This window comes from Capricornis sumatraensis, chromosome 4 (genome assembly GCF_032405125.1).
Source record: "Capricornis sumatraensis isolate serow.1 chromosome 4, serow.2, whole genome shotgun sequence".
Taxonomy (NCBI): Eukaryota; Metazoa; Chordata; class Mammalia; order Artiodactyla; family Bovidae; genus Capricornis; species Capricornis sumatraensis.
Window position 1 is genome coordinate 154730716 of NC_091072.1, and position 7916 is coordinate 154738631.

Below are 7916 nucleotides of genomic sequence, written 5' to 3' on the forward strand. Positions count from 1 at the left end.
TGGCAGAAAGTGAAGAGGAACTAAAAAGCCTCTTGATGAAAGTGAAAGAGGAGAGTGAGAAAGTTGGCTTAAAGCTCAACATTCAGAAAACGAAGATCATGGCATCTGGTCCCATCACTTCATGGGAAATAGATGGGGAAACAGTGGAAACAGTGTCAGACTTTATTTTTGGGGGCTCCAAAATCACTGCAGATGGTGACTGCAGCCATGAAATTAAAAGATGCTTACTCCTTGGAAGAAAAGTTATGACCAACTTGGATAGTTTATTCAAAACCAGAGACATTACTTTGCCAACAAAAGTCCATCTAGTCAAGGCTATGGTTTTTCCAGTAGTCATGTATGGATGTGAGAGTTGAACTGTGAAGAAAGCTAAGCGCTGAAGAATTGATGCTTTTGACCTGTGGTGTTGGAGAAGACTCTTGAGAGTCCCTTGGACTGCAAGGAGATCCAACCAGTCCATCCTAAAGGAGATCAGTCCTGGGTGTTCTTTGGAAGGAATGATGCTAAAGCTGAAACTCCAGTACTTTGGCCACCTTGTGCGAAGAGTTGACTCATTGGAAAAGACTCTGATGCTGGGAGGGATTGGGGGCAGGAGGAGAAGGGGACGACAGAGGATGAGATGGCTGGATGGCATCACTGACTCGATGGATGTGAGTCTGAGTGAACTCTGGGAGTTGGTGATGGACAGGGAGGCCTGGCGTGCTGCGATTCATGGGGTCGCAAAGAGTCGGACACGACTGAGCGACTGAACTGAACTGAACTGAGAGTTGATTGACTATGTTGTGTTAGTTTCAGGTGAACAACAAAGTAACTCAGTTGTACATGCGTATGTATCTATTCTTCTTCAAAGTCTTTTCCCATTTAGGTTGTTAAATAATATTGAGCAGAGCTCCCTGTTAAGCAGTGGGTCCTTGCTGGTTATCCATTTTAGTTTTTTAATAAATTAACTTGTTTTTATTGGCATATAATTGCTTTACAATGTTCTGTTATTTTCTGCTGTACAATGGAGTGAATCAGCTCTATGTATACTATAACCCCTCCCTCTTGGACCTCCCTCCCACCCCCACATCCATTTTAAATACACCAGTGTGAACATGGCAATTCCAAACTCCCTAACTCTCCCTCCCCAAACCCACCCTTCCCCGGCTGGTAACCATAAATTCGTTCCCTAAGTCTGTGAGTCTGTTTTGCAAAGAAGTTCATTTGTACTGTTTTTTTTTTCTAAAGATTCTGCATGTAAGGGATATCACCTATTTCATGTTCTTAATCACATTAAAGATCTCAAGAATGATTCAGCTTCAGGCCCCACCAATCCAGGATTGGCCCACCACCCATGGCATGTTCAGAATTAAATGAGTTACTGCCCACGGGATGGTGCCTGGCATATAGTGAATGCCCAGTGCTATGTTGTTGAGGGCCCACTGTGTGCCAGGTACTATGCTTGGAGCTGGGAATTCAGTGATGAACAGAACAGACCACGATCCTGTCCTTACAGAGCTTATGTCCTGAGGAGAAGAACAAACAATGAATAAGTGAGCACGAGGTGGTTAGATGGCAGGCAATAATGTACAATCATATGGTGCTGCAATGGGGAAGGAGGTTGGGGAGGGGGCAGGGCCGTGCAGAGGGGTCAAGCAGGTGATACCTAAGAGGCGAATGGATGAGAGGACAGAGTCATTTCAGGCAGAGAGGACAGCGGGTGCAAAGGCCCTGAGGTAGGAAGGAGCGGGATGCGTTGGAGAAACAGCAACAAGGCCAGTGGGAAGTGAGTGAGGAAGCAGCGGCAGGAGATGCCGTCAGAGGAGTCCCGGTGCTGGGTCCACTTCCCTCTCCCCTTCCTGCCTCTGACGGAGGAGCGCTTGCAGAACTGCTCAGCCCCCAGGCCCGAGCTAGGGTGCTGCTCCGCCACCACCCCTCCTGCCTTGTGACCTCAGCTGCAGCCCAGCCCCAGCCCAGCCCCCACTTCCCCTTCCAGTTATGACCCGGGAAGGCAGGAATCGCATCCTTTCCTAAACTGCGTCTTCCCTGCCTCACTCCCTCTTGGACTTCCAGAGAGGACGGCGGAGGTCGGAGCAGCTGACCGACACCCAGTCAGTGGGTGACTGCCTTCTCATCCCTCCCCCGCTCACTGACTGCCCCCCCCCAGTAGGGTCAGACCCTGGCAGCCTGCTCTCCTTCCCTTTTAGCAGCCCTCCCAGACACCATGGGGGTTCCCCAAAAGCATCAGCCATTCCTTGGGCCCAGAACACCCTTTCTTCCCTCCTCACATCTCAGCTGTTACCGCCTCTTGGAAGTCCCTGGGTTATGAGCAGAAGAGGGGTCTTGCTCATCTCTATACCTTAGGGCCAGGCATAGGGCCTGGCATCAAGAAGGATCTTAGTGGACAGACAGATAAGTGAATGAACAAACAGAGAAATTATCCGGGTCCACTTGAGACATTAGCCACTGGCCTGTTTGCTGAGCATTGTGCTGGCCACGGAAGTCAAAGATGACTATGACAGACAGATCCTCTCGAGTTCAAGGGTAAAGACCCCATCCCCCAAAGCCAGAGGTCTGGAGCCGGTCTGGGCTTTGCACACATGTACTGTGTGACCTTGGGAAACCACTGAGCTGTGCTGGGCTTCGCATTTGCCAAAGCTGCAATTGGAAGAAGCTAAGTGGTCTCGAAGCATTACAATCACGAGTGTGAGCTCAAGCCAGGTGGCCTGGGGTCAAATCCTGGCCCTGTGCCCATGCCAGCTGTGTGATCACGGGCGAGTTTCTTAACTCCTCTGATTCTCCAGTCCCCCATCGATAGTGCTGAGGAGCTTCAGGGCCTATCTCACAGAGCAGGTCTGAAGATTCACAGTGATGGCTCCTATGGGAAGCCCTGGACACGCATTAACCTTCAGGTTAATTAGACCGTAAGCAGGGCCAATGTCCTTGATCTGCGCCTGAGAGTGTGACAGGTTTGTTGCACATCTCCACTGTGTGTCAGAGCAGAGGCTTGGGAGTGTCCAAGACTGAGGTTCTGGGGTCCCTCGTGGCATCAAGGATGGGGTGACTGTCACCCCTGGCTGAGAACTGGTGCACCCCACTTATATGTTTTGGCTGTGCATACACAGGTGTTCTTTCTTGTATACCTACCGCCAACCCTGAAGCAGCCTCTGCCCTTCCTCCCCTGCTGGACCCTCTGAGGGGTCAAATGTGACAGTGGGCACTGAGGGTAATCCCACCCCATGGACTGAACTTCAAGACACTCTCTGGGATATATCCCCCCAAACCACCCACCTACCCCCACACTCTCCCGGGGAATGGTGGGCCAGAAATGAGGTCACAGGCCACCCACGGGAGGTTCTGGGGATCCCAGCCACTAAGGGGCTGCCTCTCAGAGTCCTGCATCCCTGCCCCTAAGGGCTGGGGTGAGAGGGCCTCCGGTGAACAGAGTTTAGGGGTCTTGTCCAGAGCCTGTGGCAAGGGGAAGCTGAGGCCAGGAAGGCTGAGTGACTCGCCCAAGGTCACACAGCAGTGAAGGAAGAACTGGGACAAGAACCCAGGACTCTGAGTCCCTGGCCCTGTTCCTCCTCCACACAGTGATGCGTTTCTGGAAATTACCCCCGGTCGACTTTCCAAAATGAGTCAGGAACATCTGTACCTTGGGGGGCCAAAAATACTCCCAAGGACTCCAAACAAAGACGCTGACATCTTCCCAAGGTGACTGAAAGCAGAGCTGGCCTTCCCAGGAACTGCTAATAAGGATACCATTGGGTTCACTCAGTTGGAGTTTCGGAAGGCATGAGAAAGCCATGTCCTTGTCCTGTTCTTGCTACTGTAAAGTGAGGGACCGGGCCCCATTTGACAGGGGACATCGCTGAAGCCCAAAGGGATGGAATGATTTGCCCAGCGTCACACATACACACACACACATCCCTGGTTCTGAACTTGGGTTGCCAACCCCAAGCCCAGAACCTTCTCTGATTCCCCGGAGGAGACTGTGACCTTCCCTCTCAGAGACCTGGGTAGACTTCAGGCTGCATCGACTCCCACCTCCCAATTCACATTCTTTTTCATTTTTAATGAAGCAACAATACATGTTCATTTATGAAAACCTGAAAAATGCAGAAAAGTCAAAATAAGGAAGAAAAATCACCACCCACGGCCCCACCACCCAGGACAATCATTGTTAAGGTTTGATGGATTTCCTTCTATAGTTTTTTGTTTGGAACCTTTTTTTAAACCTGGCTGAGGTCATACTGTATATTAAAAGAAAAAAAACAAAACGGTGGTATCCTGCCTTTTTGACTTGCCATTATATCACGGGCACTTTTCTGGTTATTTCACTCCCTGTAACCCCATTTCTTTTTCCTCTTCTCTGAACCTCATTTTTATTGGCTGCCTAATAGTTTGTCAAGTGGGAAGTTCCATAGTTTATTTAGCCATTCCCTTATTGTCGGACATCTCCATTATTTCCAGTTTTTCTATGTTATAAATAATGTATTTTGGTAGATCTTTGTACATAAAGCTTTCCTTTTTCCATATTTCGGGATATCTCCTTGGCTGGAATGGAATTACTGGGTCAGTGAGTCATATAGATTTCTGGCACACTGGGTCGAATTGCTTTCCAAAGGCCTTAAGCACCATCCATTCTACAGAAAAGCAAAGAGAGGCCCCAAGAGGTGACGTGAAGTGTCCACAGTCACTCAGCCAATCAGCTATGCCCACCATCCTTCCCTGATACCTCACCTCCCTCCACCATCAGGCATTCCTCTAATCACTCAGCAGAAGAGGTGCACCTCCTGTATGCCAGGAACAGGCCTAGGTCCTCGCAGTACTGCAGTGAGCAAAACAGAAAAAAGCCCTGCCCTCAGGACATTTCCATCCCAAAGGCATGGAGGGAAAGAGCTAACAGGAAGACTGCCCTGGCATTCGGCTCTGTGCCAACAAGAAAAGGTGCTCATTGGCCTGTCAGAATCGGAGCAGCGCTGAGGAGGCAGAGGGTGACATCTGGCAGCCTCGAGGGCAGAATCCAGCCCAGTTTTTCTTGACCCCGAACTGTTTTCTAAAATTTGACCTTCCCTTAAAAATTTGGAGAGTTCTTGGATTGCTGGCATCTCCTGAATACTCTGCAGACCTGGCCAGGCAGGGCCAGGTTCCCAGATGGTCCTTGGGGACCGCTGCAGCCCAGACCCCCCCCACCCCGGCCACCTGGCCCCTCACTGCTCGGCTCTTCAGCTGTGCTTCCTGCACAAGTGCAGTCCACGGGCGTTTCGTGATGTGAGCTGGGCTGGAGGGACTAAGAACGATAACAATCGTAAATAACACTGAGACAGTAACAAGGAGGCCAAGTCTCCAGGCAGGTGACAGAGCTACAAGCAAGAGGCGGGGTCTAAATGGGGTGGTCGGGCTCCTAAGTCCAGGCTCTCGACCGTACCTGGCTGACAGTTTAGTGCAGAAGCTATCAGGTACCAGAAGGATCCCCAGGTGGACAAACAGCCATGCCTCAGCCAGAGGGAGCTCAGAGGCATCCCCAGGCCAAGAAGCAGTACTGAGAAAACGGGCCAGGGGTGGGGGGAGGGGAGTTGACAAGGCAGGTTGGATATTTCCTGTTTTTCTGAACCTGGGCTTCCCACTGCCCAGAAGGTCCTCTCCCCCTTCCTTTGCCTGCTTAATGCTTACTCTTGCTCAGCTGAGATGCCACCTTCTCCAGGAAGCCCTCCTTGACCCTGGGGGCAGTTTGCAACTGGCTCCTGAACCCTGGTCCATTCCAGAGAAAGCACAGGTCTTGGCAGGGTAGGAGTTACTGGAGCACCAGCAGCATCTGGGTTCTTAAATTTTCGCAAGGCAGACCCTCTGATTCTCACTCTTCAACCCCCAATCCCTAATCCAGCTCCCTCAGTGCAGGTTAGAGAGAAAGGAAGAGCGAGTGGCGACTACAGGACAGAGGGTATGGCTGGTGGCCTCTGACAGCCCAAGGAGTCTGAGTCCTGGGTGCATATCCCAGCTTTAAGCTCCCCAAATGGATGAGCTTGGGCACTCCTTAACCTCTCTGCGCTTCAGTTTCCTCACTTTTTTTTTTTTCCATGCTGCATAGCATATGGGTCTTCCCTGGTATCTCAGATGGTAGAGTCTGCCTGCAATGCAGGAGACCTGGGTTCAATCCTGGGTCAGGAAGATCCCCTGGAGAAGGACATGGCAACCCACTAAGGGTTCATGCCTGGAAAATCCCATGAATGGAGGAGCCTGGCCGGCTTGGCGGGCTACAGTCCGTGGGGTCGCAAAGAATCGGACACAGCTAAGCAACTAACACTTTCATTTCCACAGCATATGGGGATCCTAGTTGCCAACCAGGGATGGAAGCCCCCACGGCCCAAGGCAGTGAAAGCACTGAGTCCTAAACCCTGGCCCGCCAGGGAATTCCCTCCTCACTTCTCAAACCAACTGCAAGGCTTCCCTGGTGGCTCAGTGGTAAAGAATCTGCCTGCCAGTGCAGAAGACACAGGTTCGATCCCTGATCCGGGAAGATCCCACATGCTACTGGGCAGCTAAGCCCATGCACCACAACTACTGAGCCTGTGCTCTGGAGCCCTGGAACCGCAGTGGCTGAAGCCCGCATTCCCTGGGGCCTGTGTTCCTCCACAGGAGGAGCCACCACAATGAGAAGCCCGCACACCTCAGCTAGAGAGTAGCCCGAGAAAAAGCCCGTGCAGCAGTGAAGACCCAGCACAGTCAAAAGATAAAAATAAATATTAATAGGCAAAAATGATTTTTAAAATGAAAAGATAAAAAACTGTAATGGTATGCTTCGCTCCCAGGCGCTGTGAGATTTAACTGGAAAAGTCATGGTGCGAGCGCCTCAATAGGTGCTCACTATGTTTTACCAATGAACAGGAAGCAGGCATCCTTGGGGTCACGGGCTCAGAGGATGCCAGGGGCTTACAGAGCCCCAGCCCCTCTCTCCCATTTTACAGCTGAGAAAACTGAGTTCAGAGGAGGAGGCCATGCCTTAAACAATAGCCTCTTCTCCCCTCCCCTAGTTGCTGTCAGCAGCTGCCCTTGGTCCTAGGTCCACCCAGCTAGAAAAGTTTAAGAGACTCAGTGACCTCCGGCCTGGGCCTTAAAGGACCAGTGTATGCCTTCCGTCCTGGGCCCAGCCAGGGCCTGCTCCCGGAGCATTCACCTCTCTGGAAAGGAACTCTTCCCCCCAGAGACCGCCTCCCCTGGCCATCAAGGAGGGGTGGCTTCCTGGCCTGAACAATGGGGCCGGGATGTCCCTCTCTGGCAGGCAGGGGTGTGGGGACATTTAACGAGGATGCCATTCCCGTTCAGGGAGCACAGGGAATGTGGAGAAGGGGGCAGGAAGGGGCTCCAAGGCCCCAGTTGGAAGCAGCAGCGTCTTTAGGAAACTCTGCCCAGCTTTGTCCTTGTGATTGGGCAAGGGGCTCCATCTCAGTGGGCCTCAGTCTCCTCACCTGTAAAACAGAATGATGAAAACATCTACTCCATAGGATGGTTGTGAAATTAATCAGATTCTTTCAAAGGTCTCAACATGGGCCAAACGGGGTCAGAGTTCACACCCAGGGTGAAGCCAGGCAGTGAGGGCAGCAGCTACACGCATACACTCAGCTGCCATCTACCTGGACTAGAAGCCCACTCTGCCGTCCCAGCTGTGTGACCTTGAACAAGTTACTTAACCTCTCTGTGCTTTAGGCGCCTCATCTGTATAGTGGGGATACCATAACAGTCCCTCTACTGAGGAGTGTTTGACAACCAACTCAGTTTACACATGTAAAGTGCTTCAAGAACCGTGCTGGGCCCTTCCTAAGTGTTCATTATTGTGGCTGTCATTATTATCTATCCTTACCCTCGGTATCAGCTTCCTGTGGCTGCTGTAACAAATGACTACTAATGGGATGACTTAAAGCAACATAAATTTTTAA